The following is a 22,373-nucleotide window of genomic DNA, read 5'->3' on the forward strand; positions in this document are numbered from 1 at the left end:
GAAAGTGTACATTGAGAAGAAATGAAACTGTTGCTCCCTGCTCTGATCAAATAACAAATGGACAAAACGTACACACGCACTATTTTATAAAAGCATGCGCATAACGAATTTTCTCCATAATGCATAGTACAGGTTGCCGCACAATGGGATGCTAAAATTAATGAAAAATGAACATGTTGACTTGACAAAAACCTGATTTCAAAGGATATACATAGATATAAGTTTAAGTTTAGAAGTATGAACTTAGGAGCGGCGTATTTCTCGTTAATGCATCGTCTTGACATGGAACCTTCTTGTTTTGAAGATCTTAACATAGCAATAAAAACCTTATTTCTAGTTTGCGAATAATATTCTATGATTACGCTTAGATTCAATAATGTGAAATTTTGTGTTTCAACATGATGGTTCATTACATGATATTACATTGTAAATTAGGAAAAACTAGTTTTTCCATCTGTTTAGCTCAAAGTATTTGGTAAATATTTGATCCACTGTGCGAGCGAGAGAATCCTCGTAATGGTCGTGCTGGAAATGTTCTTCCCTCTTGTTATTCTGAATTTTCGTGGCTATGATAAGAAAACTTTCTGTTAAAACCCACATCGCAAACCAACGACATCTCATTTCGCACGTGTTTGTCCAACAAGGTGGATGTGATTTTACGGCAAGCACTAGTTCTTCAAAGATGCAGTTTAGATTTTTTATTAATTTACCTACTTCCATTTGTTGTGATAATAGTTGAACATAAAGGTGCGAAAGTTGGTGCAGGTTTTAATCAGACATAGGATATGTGAGCAAACAAATTACTCCAACATTCGGGTAGGCAGCTATAATTTCCGGTGCTTGCGTATTAGTGAATGAAAACGAACTGTATGTCTGCTATGAGAGCATAGAGCGATGTTCCACCAAGAACGATTTCACTGTTCCAAGAGATTTTCACGGCACAGTTCTTTCATAGCTTGCGTCAAGCACGGAGACAACCTGTCGGTTCTATCTGTATTTGGGCGTGAAAACTTTGAGTGGTTTTTTCCTTAAATCGGACATCTTTTTGGCTACTGAAAATCAATATCTATTATTGATTAAAATAAAAAGAAAAAAAGGTATTGAACCTTATCGTCTAAATAAAACTGAGAATTCTTAAAAATAATAAAATAAGGAAAAACAAATCCAACTAATGATTACAATAATTACAAGTTTTGGGTGTTTCCAACATGGATATCAAATATTCACCTATTAATTTGAGTGATATAAGATTCGGTTTTAGTTTTGACTGATACTGAAGCTTATCAGGAGAATGAAAAGTGTGAATAATTAGGAAAAGTGTGAATAATCACAACGACACAACAAAAAGGGTTCTACATTTGTTTCGGGCATTTTTCGTTAAGGAACAGGGTTCAGTACAATTAGTGAAACAGAAATGGTGAAAATGGAAAAGTTTCTACTTCGATATAAACTATAGAAGGCATGTGGGTGTATACGTGCGTGAAAAATTAAAGAGAGAATAAAAAGCAAACACCCTTTGCATGAGGAAAACTTTCCGTTCTTTGTGTGTTTATGCAATCGGAATTTATTACAAACAGCCACAAACTATCTTATTTGGAGGCCAAACTAGTTATCAAAGATTAATAATATTGGCGTGCAGTTTGATGAGGTGTGACAGTGAATCATCTTAAAAGAACAAGACAACGGCTCGTTTTCTATTTTAATCTTCTAAAACACCGGCATTGATAAAAAAGGGAACTAAAACTGTGAGTATATTTAAATCGTATTCATGATTGTTTGTACAAACAGCTGGCTTTTTCTCACTCATAAAATCAAACGATTTCCAACAAAAAGCTCGAACATCATCGAAATTTAACCTGCTGTAGCTATTAACATGAGTAACTGATGAAAATCGATATTTTATACTTTACGCCCTCTACGCTCCTATTTTACTGGAAGGGTGGGGTTTACCAGGCTTTTTTTTTATTGAGAAGTGTGTGCTGGCTATTAATCTTTGTGGGTTTTGTTCCAAGTAAAATTTTCATTGGAAAAATTATATGAATTTTTTATTTACAAATTCTTGTTTGAACTACTAACTATAAAAAGATCGAAAAAGTCATTGTATAACAATGACAAGGGAAAATAGCTTCAGTAGTTATTATATTCCTTCTTTTAAATACGAAAATATAGTGAATGAGTATTTTTTCCGTTCCTCAAAAATTACGCATACCGTAAATTGGGGGAACTTTGATAACTTTTTTCATTCATTGAGTAGCTGCAGTTTAATTCGAAACAAAAATTAAAATTTCATGTTTCGGGTTAGCTTTGATGACCATAGTTTTTCAAATCTCAATCACTTCCACATTATTGTTGTTGGCAAGTTTGTGGTTCCATTTAGCCCCGTTTTAAAATATTATTTTACTGAATCAATAATAGCTATTCTCATTTGATGCATTTAAGGGTTAAAATATCACATCTCTTTTGTGCCACTAACCCTCTATTCATAAAAGCTTGATTTATTTACTAAATTTTTCAAACGAAGTCTAAGTTTTTCAAAAAAAAATTATATTTGTGGTTTCGATCTGGATTTTGTTAACAAACTGACCCTAATTAAGTTTTGAAATTTAAAATTTTAAACAACAATAAAAAAAATATGAGTTTGCCGTATCCTGAGATTTGAAATCCGAAAGGAAATTCTCACATTGATATTTTTATATAGATTGTTAAACTCAGCTACGAGCTGAAGCATTATCTGAATCAAAATTGAAATTCTAAACCTGAAGTCTGGACTAAGAACCTGTGTTCAAAATCAGGATGATGGTTTTTGTCCCACTGATTTTCCATCTAGATTAGATTTTCAATTTTAAATTCAATATTTAACACTCATGGTTCTCAATTCATGTTTACAGATAGAAACGATTGTTTGTGTTTTTTTCGCATCACGCTCACTGTGTCATCGGCCTTAAAATCCTAGCCTCAAAAATTTTTCATTTTAAGCATAGTAACATTTTGATGAGTAAAGTAACGAAAATATCTAAATATGAAATAATTATTGTTTTAGCACAGGCTGGTCTTTGAAGAACATGTCTAAATAGTGAATAGAATAGGTCCTTTACATTAGATTAATGGAATCTTCTTACCAAGCACTACTTTAAATGCCTATATTGTTGTATTTATGAACAATTCAATATATCTTTTCTTACTGTTATGTTGGAAGCATTCATAAAATTTTGTGGTGAAAATTTTGTAAGGATTGAGTTAACAGTTTACACTGACAAAACCTCCAAACATTACTTACATGCGAAAATTGACGGTTTTGTTGTCGTACGTTCCCCACCCTGCTTTCAGATGGGGTTTGTATTTCATCATTTATAGTTAACTCCTGTTAAATTTTTAATGTATATATGCATGTATGTATGTATGTTTGACCCATCAGTGGCTGACAGGTCTTTCGACCCGAGGTGGTACGGGAAGTCTCGATCGTACATTCAAATATTGTTCATGTTTAACTTTTCAACAATAATTGCAGCACTATCAAGAGGTTCGTTACCACTGGCTTGGGACAGGTTTGACCCATCTCACTCCCTTCCAACTGTTCGAAACAAATGAAGAATCCTGAAAAGGTACCTAAATAACCTATTCATGACTCCAAATATCTTATCAAAATTTTCGATTATCTTACATCCCACTCTCGCAATACATCGATAATATTCTCATGTTTTTTACTCAATTTCTATATCCAACCACGGACAAGCGTAAGGTGCTTGTCATGCCTTTGGTAATTTCCCCTAAAATTTTAAAATTGGTTTGAATGAATCAAAAATGGTTTTCCAATGTTGTTTAACTTCATATCCGATTTTTTTAATTTTCGAAGATTCAGCCTTTTAAATTCCGCTGGATTTGTCTAGAATTACTCATCCGCCCTGAACAAGGTGTAAATATGGTGGCGCGTAACAACTAACATATAATATATTGTTCAGGGTGGCCACTTAAAATCGATTTTTGATTTCCCGCATTTTTCCCGTCTTTTTCCCGCATGGTCTCACGAAATTCCCGATTTTGTAAAACCGAAAACCAAGCAAAATTCCGATTTTTTTTTCTTTCGGTGGTAAATGATCCTTTAATGAATTATTTTTTGTTTATTTTTACCAATTAAACTACAAATCATTAGATTGATACGCAGGGTTTTTTTTATTTTTTAAAACTACGTCACTTGAGTCGAAAATGTCGAAAAAATATGATTGTTCATAAAAGAAAAAAGGGTAAGGTACACCGGGGTAAGTGTGGACGTGGGGTAAGTGAGGACGATGGATGTTAAAAAATACTGTGCACTATTTTTTCAAATTTTGAATGCAGAATGTTAAATATACTTGCAATCAATCCAAAATCTGTAGAAGAAATACGATTCCGAAAATAGCGGATGTTTACAGCGACTTTTTGTTAATTTTCTATTTTTAACTACGATGTCGAGTTGATGTGCATCTTTTTCAATGGCAAATTTCTCGTAAACTAGCTGGCTTTTGACGAAAAACTCTAAATTGAAACAATCCTTACATTTGAACCAGTTAGGAAAGAAACAGCGGTTTAAAATGAAGAAAAAAGAGTTTATTTACAAAAAACTAATATTTTGTCTCCAAACCCTACCTGGGGTGTGGGTGGGGAGCGCTTTATACAGACTTGATGTATACACATTTTTATCAATTTTCTGTCCTTCATCCAATACAATTTAGCTATATTTAGCATTAGGATTATGAAAAGTTCTGTAAAGTACTTGTTTGTTCTGGAATCTATATATATAAAAATGAATTTCTGTCTGTCTGTCTGTCTGTCTGTCTGTCTGTCTGTCTGTCTGTCTGTTCCCTATAGACTCGGAAACTACTGAACCGATTTGCGTGAAACTTGGCAGGTGGGGGTATTGGAGGCAGGGGAAGGTTCCTATTGTAGTTTGAGACCCCTCCCTCTCTCATGAAGGGGGGGAGGGGCCTCCCAAACAAAAGACAATGTTTTGCATAACTCGAGAACCCATCAAGCAAATGGTATCATATTTGGCATGGGGTGGTATTTGGGAACGAGGAATATTTTTATGAATATAAGGTACCCCTCCCACCTTTCAGTGGCGTGGGAGGAAGGGGGGAGGGGGGCTACCTTAAAATTTTTCATATAACTCGAGAACTAATCAAGATATTGGATCCAAATTTGGCATGGGAAGGTATTTGGATACGAAAAATATTTCAATGATTATTTGAGATCCCTCCCTCTTTCCAGTTGAAAGGGGGAGGGGCCTCTTTCATATTATTTATATAGTTCAAAAACTTATAAAGCAAATGGAACCAAATTTGGCATGGGAGGAAATTTGGATACGAAAAATATTTCTATGATTATTTGAGACCCATCCCTCTTTCCAGTAGGGAGATATAAAGGGGGGAGGGGCCTCTTTTATAGTTTTCAACATAACTAAGAAAGTAATTAAGCAAATGGAACCAAACTTGGCATGGGCGGGTATTTGGGAACGTGACATGTTCTAATGATTGTTTGAAACCCCTTCCTTCTTACAGCGGGGAGGAAGGAAAGAGGGAGGGGAGTTTCATACAATTTTTACTGCATAACTCATGAACTACAACAGCAAATGGAACCAAATTTGGCATGGAACGATATTTGGGTACGAGAAATGCTTCTATGAATATTTGGTATCCCTCACTCTTTCGAAGAGGTGGATGAAAAGGGGGAGGCGAGGTCTCCCTTACAATTTTTAGTATAACTGGAGAGCTGATCAAGCAAATTGAACCATATTTGACATGTGAGTGTATTTGGATACGAGAAATGTTTCTATTATAAATTGAAGCCGTACCTTTTAAGCGGTAAGATATAAAGGAAGAAGGGGGGGTTTCCATTTTTTTTTCCATAACTCGAAAATTAATCGAGCAAATGAAACCAAATTTCATCATAATCATCAAAAAGTATTTGAGTACGAAAAATACTTTTATGAATATTAAGTTATCACCCCTCTATTGGAAGAAGAGAACGGAAAGGGGGATGGTACTCCCTTTCAAGTTTATACATAACTCAAAAATTTACTACTTAAATAAAACCAAATTTGGCATGGCATGGAATATAGGAAGGAAAGAGAGAAGCTTACATTTAACTTTTATTTTACAGAATCCGAGAAATGGACAATACTTAACATGGCAAATAATTTTGGTATGACTCTATGATTATTTGACACATCATCCTCCTTTCAGTGAGAAGGTACAAGGGAGGAGGGAGGTGAGCCCAATACAATTTTGTTAGCATATGTTCTCAATTTATGCTTACGAAGCCAACAAATGGAAACAAATATGGCATGGAAAGGTACTTGGTTAGCAGTAGTTAGTTTTTTAGCATAAATCCAGAACATATCAAGCAAAAACAACCAAACTTTATAAGTTAGATTATTTGCGAACGATTAATTTGGGACCCTTCTTTTTAGGGCGAAACTTAAGGAAACAGATGAAAATTATCAGATCTTTGAAACAAATTTATAAATCAAGATTCAGGATATAAGTTTTGGTTTGTGTTGCAATTTGAAACTCCAGCTGAAGCTCTCATTTTATAGTGGTTGCTTAATAATTTGATTTAAAATACTACCAAAAACAATAAAAATTTGAATGATTTCTGAAAATATCATTTGATTCTGAAAGGTGTAGCAAAGCACACCGGGTCAGCTAGTAAGTATATATTTTCGATAAAATCGTGTGTTGCAACATAAATTACTCACAATAATCGTTGAAAGATACCTTACTAATAGTACGAATTTGTTGACGGTTCGAGCAATAATCTAACGTACACGGAAAATAATAAAAAGGTAAAATTTACCGAGTTAGCAAAGGTGAACGCTCGTGAAAGCCAAAAAGGTAACTTCTACCTCTTCGAGGTGAAACTCACCTCACAGTGAGGTAAAATTTACCTGAATCGAGGTTGGAAAAAAGGTACAATTCACCGAGAAAAAAGGTGAATCCAAAAAAGGTAAATCTTACCTCGTAGCGAGGTAAAGTTCACCTGAATTGAGCTCGATAAAAAAGTATAATTCACCTAGAAAAAAAGGTAAATCCAAATAAGGTAAAACTACCTCGTAGCGAGGTGAAATTGACCTGGATTGAGCTAAACAAAACGGTACAATTCTTCTAAAAAAAAGTAACTATTCGCCGAACCCGTTCATTGAGGTTAAGCTGTTTTGTCATTCTAGGAACAAGTTTTGCTTTGTGCCTAATATGTGAAAATCGGAATAGAATGGCAAGTGTTCTTAAATATCATTTAGTTGTGCTGGTTCTCGTCATAATACTATTGCTTTTGTTTCAGATCGGCCCATAGAGCTTTGAGGTGTATTCCACGTCCTCCTCCAGCCGGAAAAGCCGAACCTGACCGGATTAGTCGAACGGAGGAGGCCATGAATGTACGCAACGCAGGTGGATTCAGCGGCCATAGCGGCTCAGAAGAACGCGAAGCCGAATTACCAGTCCCTATTTATCTCCAATAAATATCATTTTTGAAAGAATTTTGTATTTTTTAAATTCTTATTGAAGAAAACAATCAAACCAACCAGCATTTACCTTTTAAATCAGTAAATGGGAAAACGGTATTCCCAATAAACCATTAAGCCCTGTTATAAGCCGCATAATGGACAAATAACAGCACTCCAGTGCCTATTAGCCGTAAATAATGATTTTTAATGCCTATAGGCACTGTTCGAATGAAGACGTTAAATAGGCCGTATATTGGTTTTGATACGGTGCTTCAGGGCTTCAAAGCCCTGTAGATGAAATTGACATCAGTAAATGACATCTGAGCCTTGAAGAAAAATAATAAAAATATTTAGATATGAATCGAAAAGAAGAAGTGTACAAAAACTTCATAAACTTTACACGATTGGATTGAGAGAAATTATTACATTTTGTGTAGCTACGATTCTAAAATCCTTCGCAGAGTATACAAATTAAATCGACAGATGGAGATGATGGAGAGTGGATGCGAGCCAGCATATATCCGAATGGAATTCCCGATACACCAGAAAATTTTCGTTGAAAACACCGTCAACCCGAAATTCGAACCCGCGAGCAATTGGAGGAACAGCGGAAGGAGCCTTCGATGCAGATTTCTGCAGGGTTTTTCGTGGTTCCTTTCGTGGTTTACTTGAAGTACCGTTTGGCAATCCTTGGAGCGCGATTAGGTTCTGGAACGGATGTATTTTTAAGTGCTTTTACTTCCTCAGATAAGCATGCAGAGCTATCAAGTGTTGACAATATAGTGTACATTCATTGTGTTTCTGAGATCAATAAAAATTCTTATTTAATATTTACAATTTTCAATCTCTATAATGCTTTCCTTTCAATCGCAACTCACAAATGTTCATTTAAGTAAGCCTTATTTTCGCTTGTTGACATAAGAACGTAGGTGGATCATGCGGCAAAGTCACCAAACAATACATATTCCTAAAAATTATATGTTCGATTCCAGTTCCTATCCAACAGCTATTGAAAAAATACGAGTGTGAGGGAGATAGATAGAGAACGAAGAAAAAATAGCTTTGCGGGAAGAGGGCGGCAAAACATCAAATCTTTTTTTTTCTTTTTTTGCTGCGAAAATATTTTGACAGCTTCGCATTGACGCGATCTAAAAGTGGGGTCAAGCCGTTAATCGGCCGAAATACACGCCAAAAGTGGCTTTAGAACAGCACTATAGTCGAATATAGGGCTTTATGAGCTTTTAAAGCCGGTTCTATATTCGAATATAAGGCTGAATTAGAGCCAATTTTAACGGCCTAATGGTTACTTGGGTTATTTACTATTTCGCTAGGTGAATGCGAAAAAGGTAAAATTTACCTTTTTGCTAGGTAAATTGAAAAAAGGTAAAATTTACCTTTTTGTTAGGTGAATGAAAAAAAGGTAAAATTTACCTCGAAAGAGGGGTGGAAAATTTCAATTCAATCAATTCAATTCACCTCGCAAAAAGGTAAATTTTACCTTTTTTTTATTTTCCGTGTATTAAACCAAGAAAACAAAAATTTGTTTAGAATTTCATGATAAATCAAAGGGAAATCTAACGTTCCCACTTACCCCATAAAGCGGGGTAAGTGAATACACCAACAACAATTTACGAGATAACTTTTCTTGCTTTGCCTATCAAGCTCATCTCTGCAGCGTTTGTAAGCAACATGTTCTGCATCAAATTGAACGTAATTTTATCAAAATTGAACCACTGCTGATTTTTAAATGTTTTTTTCAAGCTGAACTATACGAAAAACCCTTACCCCAGTGGACCTTATATTAATTAAAATTAGCGTGATAATCGTTTTTCCGTCGTATTTTTTTCTTAGATATTTTGAAGTATTTTTATTTTTCGTCCATCAAGCTTGCCTCTCTCAAAGCCTCAGATAACACCTTCATTCTTTCGCCTCCAGTTCCTTTGCCTTATTTTCTGCCTCTCGCTTCCGTTTTGCAATAGTTTTTTTCAGATTCTTCTCTTTTTTTGGCTTTTAAGGACACGACATACCTCGAGTGAGAATTGCGAGCATACTGCATTGACGATTTCGTTACGGTTATTCCCGTTGTTAATTGAAGCAAGTTGAAACTAGTCGAAACCGATCCGATTCAGCAGGAAGATCCGTTTCGGCCTGGTAGAATTCATCGAAGTCAATTGGAAAGGGACTGGTGATCAACTGTCAATCCATTTCTACTTGTTTCAACCAATTTCGACCAAACTTCATTGAACAAACTTTCACTAAGCCAAAAATTCCCGACTTTTCGAAAGAATTCCCGGCTTTTTTCCGGTATTTTCCCGTTGGATTTCAAATCCCGTCTTTTTCCCGCATTTCCCGAATGGGTGGCCACCCTGATTGTCAATGCAGTTAAAAAAAGCTTTTGCACTGATGGTTGGAACCTTGCCATGTCAAATGTCATACCAATTCAGCAATTGACAATCAGCAACCCTTTCTGTTGTACCAGTTTCGACACTTGGAAGCTGTTTGATAGATGTCTGGTCACTAAATGTTGCCACTGAATGTCGCCGGCACTGATATTGATGGAAACTCCGGTTTGGGGATTCAGCGACAATAAATTGTTCTCAGTATAGCGTTTCTTCTAAGTCTAAACGTCATACAACAGTGAATAACTATAAGATAAATCAAATGACGAAACTTGAAGAATATTGGACTTCTAAAAAAAGGCCGGTGATATGCAAAACTTTTTTAAATCTTAAAAAAAAATTCGAAGAGAAAAAAAGCTACAGATCCGTATACCTATTTCTTTTCATATAAGGCATTTCCCCACTCGTCAAACGAACAGCTGATTTCTCATGTTTACATTTTTACTCGGTATATCGTGGTAGGGTAAACATAACAACAACATTACGCATGTTCAATGACCAGATAGTAAAGAAATAAAATTGGCAGTGCAATTGTAGTGGTTTTGCAAGTGCACCTTGGTGAGGAGAATATAAATTCTTTATTTAATTAATTATAAATTCAGACAAGACACGAAGACATGAAGGTATGTTAATGATTTCAATGAAAGAAGTTTTTAAAAGAAAGCATTGAACAGTGCTTATCATCAAAGATCAAAATGGCGACCAGTTGATGTTTACATTATTCAAAGCAAAAACAAAAATCTACCCTACCACAATCTGTCTCAGGAATACTCTATTGATTCACATTAAAGAATCAATAGATGAAAAGATCAGAGCAGAGTTGCCAGGTGTCCTGGTGTCCTGATTTTTCAATTAAACACCGACTTTTGACCAATCGTCCAGGTATTCGTCAGACACAGATTCTGCCCTGATTATTGCTCAGAGTACACAGATATTACAGACTTGCAAAATTGAAGGTAGAAATCAACATTAATGTATCGAATATGGTCCATAAGTGGCAGTGTAAACTAGAAATTTCGCTTAAATGCATTAATTTTTGACCAATCATTCATTAAAATACAATTTTTTGCAAGATCGGCATGGTACGTGGGAAAAGTGTGATTGTCATATATTTCTTAACTCAGAAAGTTTCCGACGGAAACAATCAAATACGAAACAACACCTACCCCACTCACACGTATCGCAAAGCCCTAGTGTGATACCAAATTTATGGTCTTTGAATGTGCACAGATAAACACAGATTTATTTTAATTTGTATCTCAAACACCTGGTTCAGAGTTGAGTTAAAAACTCGTAACGAAACACATAGCAAAAGATATCGTATGTATATACGAAGTTAAATCAACTGGTCATAACGCCGTACATTTTAACCATAGCATTTCATCAGATTTTCAAAACAAATCTTGTTTATTGTTTCGGAATATTTTGAAAGCAAATACATCTATTTCAAAGAAAAAAAAAACGAAAAAGTGTTTATTTACTCACGGCAATAAAATTTTTTAATGCAATTCTGCATCACAAGCGAGTCGATTAGAAGCAAAGAGGCTAGTCCTATGATACACCTATGCCATTGGAATGCATATATCATTGGACTAGCTTCTACATGTGTATGTATGTACTTTTGCAGATGTGCTCATTACTTCAAGTGCCACCCCTCTGTTTTAGTGTTTTTGCGTGCTCCACACAACTTTCTAACAATTAGCTCTACAATTGTTATTAGCCATTGTGATTATTGGGTGCGAAATTACAAAGGCGCCAAGGAATTTTTCCATTTATACTTTAAATGTTCACTCAAATCGGTAAAAAAATGTAGATATATTTCCATCTTTTGATCCAATAAATGGAAACTAATAATATCGCGATTGGTATCAATTTCATATTCTTTTTGACAAATTTTTTTTATCTAGTTTTTAAAACATTATCATTTTCTGTAAACTATTTTAAACTGCTTCCATACATTTGATCCTGCAAGCAGTCGTAATAATGTAAGACCAAACAAATTAAAATACAAAATAAAAAGAACGAAACATTTGAGAAAAATTTTATGTTTCAATACAGTAGCCGTGAGTTGACATAATGAAAAAAGGGAAAAATTATGATGATTATGACATGATAAATCCTCGATTTTCGATTCTGTAACATAACGCTTTTTTAACAGCGCTACACCCAAAATAATTTGCACGTAGGGACTACGTGAAAAACTACATAATTTTTATCCACTTGATTTTCACGTAGATGCTACGAAATCAATGTGTAAACGCGTCCCTATAAGAATTTGTGCTTCATGGAACGCACCTATACATTTTACGTGAATTTTTAGTGAGTTCAACGCGGTATGTTTATGAAAGCCACGAGAATGTTTTTATTATCGGAATGAAAAAGGTGGTCAAGTTGACACAGTGTATACTGTTCTTAAGGCTGCCTTTGATCGTATTGACCATCGTTTGCTCCTTGCAAAACTACGACATCTCGGACTCGAAGAAGGACTCATTCTCTGGTTTGAATCGTTCTTGACGAATCGTTCTCTTACTGTCCGTCTCGGAAATGCCAAGTCCCATGTGTTCCTGAATAACTCAGGAGTACCACAAGGAAGCAACATCGGACCTCTTCTATTGTGCACCTACTACAACGACATAACATACGCTCTTCCGTCGGGGTGTAGAATGTTGTATGCTGATGACCTGAAAATTTATCGGAAAATCGAAAGCTACAGCGACTGCTTAGAATTGCAGCAAATGTTGAGTAAATTTCTTAAGTGGTGTAATTTGAATTGCTTAACGGTCAGTGTGGCGAAATGTAACGTGATAAGCTTTACACGGAAAAGGAATCCTCTGACTTGGAATTACACTCTTCACGATACAGCACTTGAACGAGTTTCCGTTGTGAAGGACTTAGGTGTGCTTCTGGATTCCAAAATAACTTTTGAAAACCAATTGAATCATGTTGTAGCAAAAGCAAACAGAAATTTGGTATTTATGCTGCGAACCACCAAGGAATTCACAAATCTACGTTGTCTACGAACTCTTTATTGTGCTTTAGTTTGCTGTTTTCATCGACTTTTTTCGGCGAGGAATTAAACAAAATTACTTGCCAGTTGGTCCAAACGTTTCGAGCTACTTTTGGCTGCTCGCTCCTCTTCAGTGGACTTTATCTAGCGATCGTCTAACTACTGTTTGTTGTCTGTTGTTTGTTTTTGATGTTATGTTTGTGCTTTAGTGCGCTCGCACCTTGAATCAGCGGCTGTCGTCTGGTGCCCCAGCCACGATACCTGGGTCAGGAGAATCGAATCCGTGCAATCGAAATTTACCCGCTCAGCACTTCGGATTTACCCCTGGCCAGTTTTGGGAGAATCTCCCACGTACCTGCAACGATGTTCCTGGTTTAAACTGGACAGCCTCGCTGACCGACGTGAATTCCTGATTCCGGCGTTTGTTGGAAAGTTGCTGCTCGGTGCTATCGATGCACCAAACATCCTTGAAAGAATTGATTTCAACGTGGTACCTAGACAACTGAGAACGCGAGAATTTCTTCGGCTTGGTTTTCATCGAACGGTTTATGGTCAGAACGAGCCTATTCGTGCCATGTGTGCAGTATTCAATGATGTATATAGTGAATTTGATTTTAATTTGTCCAGTGATACATTTGTGAACTGTTATATCTGGTGCGTACCCAAGTTCACGTTGTTTGTTTGTTTATAGACGGCTCATGCAGTTGATTATTTTCTACTTATATATACATAGTTTTAGACGTGTGGAAATGTCTGATTTTGTGCCAAATACCTAATCGTAATTTGTGGAAAGTATTATGTAAGTTTGTGAAATATTTTTTTCTTATTTCATTGGAAAAAAAACTAAGTCATCGATTCGAGAGTTTAAGCACTGATCACACTAACATGAACAAAAATTCAACCATTTTCTGTCAAATTTATTTTATCAGATTTTGTAGGTTCGCAATACCGACGACAGGTGGCGAACCTGAAAAATGTGACAAAAAATAGCCTGTAGGAAAAATGTCCGATTTTATCGTAGAAATTGCCTGTTTTTTAAAAGTTGGGTGGCATTCGCAAGTAACCATAAGCATTAAGCCATAACCCCTTTAATCAGCATTAAATCAACATTTCTAATGCAAGTTAGCATAATATTAACATTCAAAATGCTTTTCAGTTTTAAATCAGCATTATTAATGCATAGAAGCAATAAAAAAATTAGCACTAATGCTAGCACTATATCCACATATAGAGCTATTATATAAAGTTAACAAGCATTAATACTGTAGCTCTACCCTATAGTAACCATAAATATTAAGTCTTGACCCTTAATCAGCATTAAATAAACATTTCTAATGCAAGTTAGCATTATATCAACATTCATAATGCTTTTTACCCAGCAAACATGAAATCGCATTAAAAATGATAACTCAAGTCATAAAAAACGTTACTGCGAATCGTAATTCCAGCTAACGCAAGTAAAAGGTCGTAAAAATTGTTACTCGAAGTCGTACTAAATAGTTTAAATCGGATATGATAAAAAGTCCGCCATGTTTGCAGATTTTGAAGACGATTTCGTTCCCTTGCTTTCTCCCGCGTGGGTCAAGTGAGAGAACAGTTTTGTTTTTCTCTCTGCGAACAGCAGTGCAACCAGATTGTTAAAAATCAGATGGTGTATTTGCAGGAATTGCCCAATGACAGAGGCAGCAAATATTGTCGCTGGCAACGGTTCGCATGCGTTGAGAGAAAAAAAAACTGGTGCTCTCTTGCATTTTTTCAGTATGTATGAATATGGTGTTCTATATCGTCCAAATCGTATAATCTTATCGCTTTAGCCAGAAGTTGAAAATATGTATGTATATTGCCTCCACTTTGGTAGGTAAATGCTGTTTTTTCGAGTTTCATACGATCTTTCTATAATGTATATGAAACGTATAACAAAGTTGTTGAGAAATATACCTACAAAAATGTTTGCTGGGTAGTTTTCAATCAGCATTATTAATGCATTGAAGCAATAAAAAAGTGGTGTGACCCGAACAGTACTTGAAGTACAGGATTTTTCACCCACCTCATCAGCATCAGGAGTAGTCGAAATGGTAAAGGCGCAAGGAAAGATAAAGGCTGCTGCGGGATCCTCGGTTCGAGACTCATCAAATGTAATTCATAATTCAATTATAATCACTTTTCATTTCATAGAACATTTCATTATGCATAATCCTTCATTCATGAGGTTGATTGATGTTGTAGATAATGATTTTATTGTTTGAATTTCCGTTTCACATCAATCACGATTAGAGATGTACCGAATATTCGGTCGGCCGAATATTCGGCGCCGAATATCGCCGAAAAACCGTTAAGCCGAATATTCGGCTCACCGAATAGTTGAGCTAAGTATTCGGCCGAATAGGCCGAATAGGCCGAATATCTTCTACAGACTTGTAAAACTTTTCAAATGATTTTGGATAATTTATAAAATATCCAAAGGTAGTATTGTTAAGCCTACACAATCATCAAAAACTTATGGTTTCAACAAAACATCTAAGGTATATCCGCGTATCTTTCACTGTAGAATGCTGACAAGCATCGCTTTATACTATGATTATTGTTCAATCCAGATTTTCGGGATATAGGGTAACGGACTTATTTTGAACCAGAGGACCTATTTTTGACCACCTTGTCTAGCTCTCTTGTAAAGCAACACATCATGGAATTTTTTAGCAGATATAGTTGAAGCCCGGGCACTTAATGTCATGTACTATTTTTTTTAATTATTAGTTGCTTAATCAGAGAGCTAGATAAAGTGGTCCAAAATAGGTCTCCTGGTCCAAAATAAGTCCGTTACCCTATTCAGGCTTGCTCCTTAATCTAGTATAGATTTCAGATAAGTCAAATCTGGCCAGGATGTCTAGCTATTTTTTTAAAAAAATATTTGCTGAATCAAATTAGAAACTCATATTTTTCTTTAAAATTTTAAAAGATTTTGGGGTCAATAATGATTTTTCAAAAATTTCAAAATAAACATAAATTGTGGCCTTTTTTATTTTTTTTTTCAAAAATCTTCCTGAATGCCTTATCATGTGGATACGTGTGGTTGAAAGTATGGTATGCTTAAGGTTAAAGATCATCTTTCATTACACCAACTATTTTTAAGATATCTTGCTCAAATTCGACCTTCATAATTCAATACCAAAGAAGCAATTTCAAATAGCTTGGCACCTGTTTCGACATGTTATGTCCCAGGTTTCACAGGAAAGCAATCTCTTTGGTAATAAACTCCCTAGAAGCGACTAGTCATCTGATGTCTTTTTAGTTATTGGTGACATTTTAAAAATCAGAAAGACCCCCCAAGGTTTCCTTGGGTTTCCTACCCAAGTAACCATAAGCACTAAAACATAGCCCTTAATCAACACTATATTGCCATATATAACTCTGTAATAATGCTTGTTTTGCACTATATGCGTATATAATGCAGATTTAATGCTAAAAAGGCGAAATAGCGGGCTGATTAAATGATATCACTATATAGCCTTTAATAAGCATTACAAATGCTGAATTAGAGCACCATCAAAACGTCATTTTTCGAAAGCCGTAAAAAAACATTAACAATGCATACTTAGAACACCTTTTGTTTATTTAATTATTATTCTTTAAATAATTAAAATGAACAAAAATTTTTAAAAAAATAAATTATTATCTACAACATCAATCAACCTGCTTAATGAATTCTTCTATGAAATAAGAAGTGATTATAATTGAATTATAGATTACATTTGATGAGTCTCGAACCGAGGATCCCGCAGCAGTCTTTATCTTTCCTTGCACCTTTACCCTTTCGACCACTCTTGATGCTGATAAGGTGGGTAAAAAAACCCGTACCTCAAGTACTGTTCGGGTCACACCACTCTTAATGCTTGTTAACTTTATATAGTAGCTCTACATGTGCATATAGTGCTATCATTAGTGCTAATTTTCTTTATTGCTTCTATGCATTAATAATGCTTGTATAAAACTAAAAAGCATCATGAATGTTGATATAATGCCAACTTGCATTAGAAATTTTGATTTCCTGCTAGCTTGCATTAGAAATGTTGATGTAATGCTGATTAAGGGTTTTGGCTTAATGCTTATGGTTACTTGGGTAACTGGGATAGCATTTCTTCAAATAGATCGATGCGCACTCTGGAATCGATATTGCGTACTGTTTTAAAAATTATCCAGAAATCGAAATCGAGTGTCCAGTCAGTATGGTCAGTGGTTTAAGCGCTGATCAGTGATCACACTGACTGGACACTTAGAACAAAAGTTCGACCAATTTCTGGCTATTTCTTTTTGACAAATTTTGCAGGTTCGCAATACCGACGGTATGTGGCAAACCTACCATTTTTCCGATACAAATGCTCTGTAGGAAAATGGACCTGTTTAGCTCCCCAAGTAACCATAAGCACTACAACATAGCCCTTAAGCAACACTATATTCCCATATATAACTCTGAATTAATGCCTTTTTTGCACTATATGCGCATTAGGGTGTCCCAAAATTGCATAACTTCTGGGAATCTGGGTGCTCATCCTCCAAATGGTAGATTAGGATGTTCAGAACAAACTTTTGTATGTATGTATGTATGTATGTAGATAATCCACCATGGGTGCACGGATTCACCGCAGTTTCGCCAACGTATGCGCTAAATTGCATTCTTTAGATTATAAGTTCGGCCAATCTTCAATGCAAATTAGCACATACCCGACACCATGGCTTCGTGTGAACTGTCATGTAATGAATGAATTTCGTGTATGTGTATGTCTTATTTGTAGAACGAGCAAACAGTTTCGCAACCGTATAAAATTCATAGCATTCTCAGTGTTATGAATCTTCGACAGGTATTCCGCATGCGTGTAGATACCTGCCCAGCTGGCAACTGATTGAACGCTCTTATATAATATAATCAATAAATGAAATAATTATACAACAGAATAATCTCACCTTAATACCCAACTTACCTCGAGACACACTAAGCTTACCTTTAGCTGTAACCGACCTTAATCAGTATCATAACCATATTTATTTCCATCTGATCTAAAATAAACAATTTTTAAAGTATTAAAAAATTGCGATGCAAAATATTTGAATCAAAATATCGAAAATGATAAACTCATTTAAAGTACAAAAAAACTAAGAACAGTAAACATGACCACGTCCTACTAATAATATTTCAAGGAAATTGTATTGTTAAAATAAATGAATAAAAAAATGGTAGTAATAAATGTTTACATTATGTTGGCGATGTACATGCTGTATGAAATAATCAATCAAATTACATGGAATTCAGACGTTAATTGCGATATAAATAAATAGTAAACAGTGAGGTTCGAGGAAAGAGAATCTGCACAATTTTTAAGTATACTAATAACTGAAACTGTAAATTCCATGAATATCTTAAAATAAAAGAATCCGGTGCTGAGGTGAATATTTCAGGCGATGCCCAAGTCGATAGCTGGAAATTGAATAAATCACCATATTTCATCATAAAAAAATCCAACAACAAGCCATACATAACCATGAGCGGCTCGAACTAACATCGGGGGGATACAAATTGGCGTCCCAGTTTGTTTGAGAAATGAAGATTCTTACCGATGTTCCTAAAATATTGTATGTAAAACAAACTAAATTTGCCGCTGTATCTTGAAAAGTCCAGTGTGGACTTGAATTGATCGTTAAAATAGGTAAAATGTTATACACAGTAAACCAAAATTACCGAGTTCGGTGATTTAGTTTACAGAAACTGTTCTGTAATTAGAAAATTTTCGGTAAACGATCAATCTGACGTCTTGTTTTTACCGAGTTCGGTAATTCGATTCATGATGTACCGAAGTTCTTGTATTTTTATGTAAACAAATCGCTTTGCCGTAAATTTTCGGTAAAAAACAACCGAAAACTGTAAATCAGTGTCGATGTCAATACAAACGTCAAATTTCGAGCGTCCGTTTCTCAGCGCAACTGTCTCACTCTAATAACCGCGATGTATGAGTGGCATTGGTGGCATCCCGCTTGCGCTGTAGAAAAAGAAGCAAAAACATTTCCAATTCTGTATGCGCGAGCGGGATGCTTTCAATCAAGCAGTAAAATTTCGGTATCGCGGTTGTAAGGGGGTTGAATTTTGCCAAAAAAATCTCGCGATCACCAGCTGCTGCTACCCAACAGCAACAATCGTCTTCATTCGGCATCATTTCGAGGATTACAATCCACGGGAGCTGCTCAAGCACCTGCGGTAATTGAAGTGTGTGCGCGTTAATTTTTTTTCCTCATTTAAATTTTTGTTTACTTTCAGGTGTATTTCTGGCAATAGCACTAGTCCGGAACAGATGTTCTCGGTTTCTGGAACTTTAAAATTTCTTCAAATGATAGCGGTAAGTTTTTGTTTTTTTTCTTAAATGGTTTAGTTTTTTGCGGGAGTGGACTAGCGTTCTGGAGGAGATCTGTTTGTCGTGTAAGTTATGTAAACGTTCCGGAGTGTTGTGTTGTGCATTTTCTTCGTCGCAGCAGCAGCGTTTTAATTGATAATTTATCGTGTCAGGGCAGGAAATGACTGGAAAACTTAAAATTAACGGAAAAACTGTGAGCCTTCTGATTTGCATTGCCAAAGTGAACAGTTACCAACAAATAAATATCACTGGATCTGCATTTAATGTGTGGAAGAATTTCTGTGGATATCCATCCAGACGCATCATGGAACAAGTACCAAGACATTTCCAATTTGTCATGGAACAGAATCTCCACACACGATCACAACATCCATGTCCGTTACCAAAGTGGTGTAGTTTTTCGGCTTGCAGCGTAAACCGTAGCAGTACTCCGGTTTGTTCAAAATGGAATTCTCATCTAGATCAACCGATACTAACTTTTTTTCGTTCTATACTTTTTTCAGATGTGCACCAACTTGAAATCGGAAGAAAGGCCTTCGGTCGACAGATGACAAAGCAGATTTTTTTACCAAAAGCGCCGTATGGATGCTCTCATTCGATGTAGGCCCGGTTCCAGCAGAAGAACATCAAAGCTGTGTGAATATTTTTATCCGGTTTGGAACCGATAATTTCTGTGTTCTACAACATTATTGTAAGGATCTTCTGAACGAACCTAAGAATCTATTGTCCATCCAACCAGCGCTGGATTCCCTGGTGAAGCATTTTTTGTTCCGCTGATAGGAAGCTGTGGATTTGGACATGCTAAAAACTAGTTATAAAAAAAACTGAAGCATCTTTGATGGCTAGCCCTGGAGAGTTTGAAAAATGAAAATGAAAACAGACTTGCCTCATCTTTTGCGCATATTCTTCCAGGTAAGGTTCAATTAATTTCGAATTTTTATTTAATATTGATTGAATTTCTGTCCTTCAACAGTTCAGTGTAACTTATGGGCTTTCTGACTCCCGCCTGCCTGTTGTCAAAAATGGTTGATTGTTGGTTCAAGTGCGTGATCTTAGAATGCAGCTTTTTTGTGTGAAGGCAGAATGGATAAAGACAACAAGAAATTGGGTGAGTGGCTGGAAACAATTATTATCACTAGTATGGACTTTACTATCACCAGAAGCAAGCTTTCAATGACTGAGTTGAATAAGTGCTTTCTAAGGACCTATTTTATTGTTCCTTAAACCCGTTGTCAGTTTTGACTATTTATAAATGAATAATTCTAAGTTACCTGGATAGAAATAAGGGAATTTCATTACGATGGATAAGAAAATTGCGATGTTGTGTTGAGCAGCTAACATTTAGACAAATCAAAATCTCTAGTACACTGGGTTCTATTTGAAAAGATCATGTTTTACACGGTTTTATTTTAACCATTTTTTTAAACGATTTTCTCAAAATAAGACGATTTTCAACCATGTCAACAACAGGTCCTAGAGGTTTCCGCCTTTTTTCCAAATTTCACTTGGGTGGTCAATTTATTTGAAATGGCCACTAAGAGATTCTGTGGGAGTTCCGGAACAACAGTTACAAAAAAAAAAAATATCCAAAACATATCTTTGTGCTTCCCGTTATTTATTTATTTACATAGTATTCCGTCTTACGACATAACTTGACGAACATAATTCCTAAAATTCACTCGGTTCATAGCAACCGTTCTCCAATTTCTCGGGCACCCCACGTTCGCCAGATCACGCTCCACTTGGTCTAACCACCTCGCTCGTTGAGCCCCCGCTCGTCTTGTTCCTACCGGATTCGTAGCGAACACCTGTTTTGCAGGACAGTCGTCCGGCATTCTCGCAACATGTCCAGCCCAGCGTATCCGGCCAGCCTTCACAACCTTCTGGATACTGGGTTCGCCGTAGAGTCGCGCGAGCTCGTGGTTCATCCTTCGCCTCCACACTCCGTTCTCCTGTACGCCGCCAAAGATGGTTCTTAACACTCGTCGCTCAAATACTCCGAGTGTACGCAGGTCCTCCTCGAGCAATATCCATGTCTCGTGCCCGTGTGCTTCCCGATTTCCTTCAAATCGCTTCAAAATGGTCTACCAGGTTGACAAAGATCAATTTAAAGTCCACGTAGGCCACTTTATTAGAAATGAGCAATGACTTTTACCCGGTTGTTATGAAATCTTTTTAAACGATCTATTTTTCAAACGTAGGTACATGACAATCGTTTTAAAACAAGAATCCAGCGTAATGAACTCTGCATTTTATATCAATTTTATAGTGAACCGTGGCTTAAGTTCAAAAGCTAGAGGAACGACAGTTGCAAATGTGTATATATCGATAAGCGATGGGATATGTAAATGGATTGAACTTTAATTTGTGTGTTCAGCTAAGCGATGGTTTCGATCTTTGTTGTTCCCCTCTAAAATTAGATTTTTTTTCTACTGTGTGCGTGTTTCTTTAATTGTTGTATTTTTCATTACTTCCTTTTCCGCTTATAATGTATAGCTTATAAACTTTTCTAATACCGTGTACGAGTATCTTACGATAAAGACAGTTGAAATTTTTTAAGGTTTTGTAAAAAATCATCGATGAATTTCAGAAATTAATTTGGTATGATCTGGAGAAAACTGTTTTAAAAATAAAAGAATACAAAACAAAATGGAATGTTATGTATTTTTCAATTGTGTCTTCGAAAGCTCATATCACGAAAAATGTATATGACGTAATATTATTCCTGAGATGATCTTATTTTATGTTAAAATCGATGCTTCACTTTTGTGCATCAAATTTGATTTAAGTTTACATCATCGATGATGTAATGTTGTGTCAAATGTGTAATTTTATATCTATACCTGTCAGAATTTAGGTCTTCGGTGATTTATGGCTCTAAGCGTTTACGTCTTTCTGAGATTAGTTTTATGTCAAAAGTGATGCTTCAGTTTTGTGCATCCTTTTTGACATAAATTTACACCAAAAACTTAATAGTGTGTACCCATGCTTTTTTTTAGATTCTGATGCCAATGTGCAGGTGGATTTCGTCGAAAGTTTATCCTGAGCTCTCCACTCTGGAGGATAGCCTACGTTCGATCGATAAAAAAAGG

The 22,373-nt window shown here is 35.8% G+C and overlaps 1 protein-coding gene across 6 annotated transcripts in view; it reads left to right on the forward strand.

Moving 5' to 3' along the window:
• Positions 1-609: 609 nt before the first annotated feature.
• The window catches only part of LOC129741029 (1-phosphatidylinositol 4,5-bisphosphate phosphodiesterase epsilon-1-like), a 75,525-nt gene continuing 53,761 nt past the window's right edge, over positions 610-22,373 (forward strand). Inside the window, exons 1-2 of one of the 6 annotated variants that reach the window (XM_055732721.1) lie at positions 610-816; positions 1,383-1,745. The gene's annotated coding sequence lies outside the window, so the exon portion shown is untranslated. The other 5 variants (XM_055732725.1, XM_055732722.1, XM_055732723.1 and 2 more) reach the window with 5 other exon arrangements.

The sequence above is a fragment of the Uranotaenia lowii genome, chromosome 2 (assembly GCF_029784155.1).
Source record: "Uranotaenia lowii strain MFRU-FL chromosome 2, ASM2978415v1, whole genome shotgun sequence".
NCBI lineage: Eukaryota > Metazoa > Arthropoda > Insecta > Diptera > Culicidae > Uranotaenia > Uranotaenia lowii.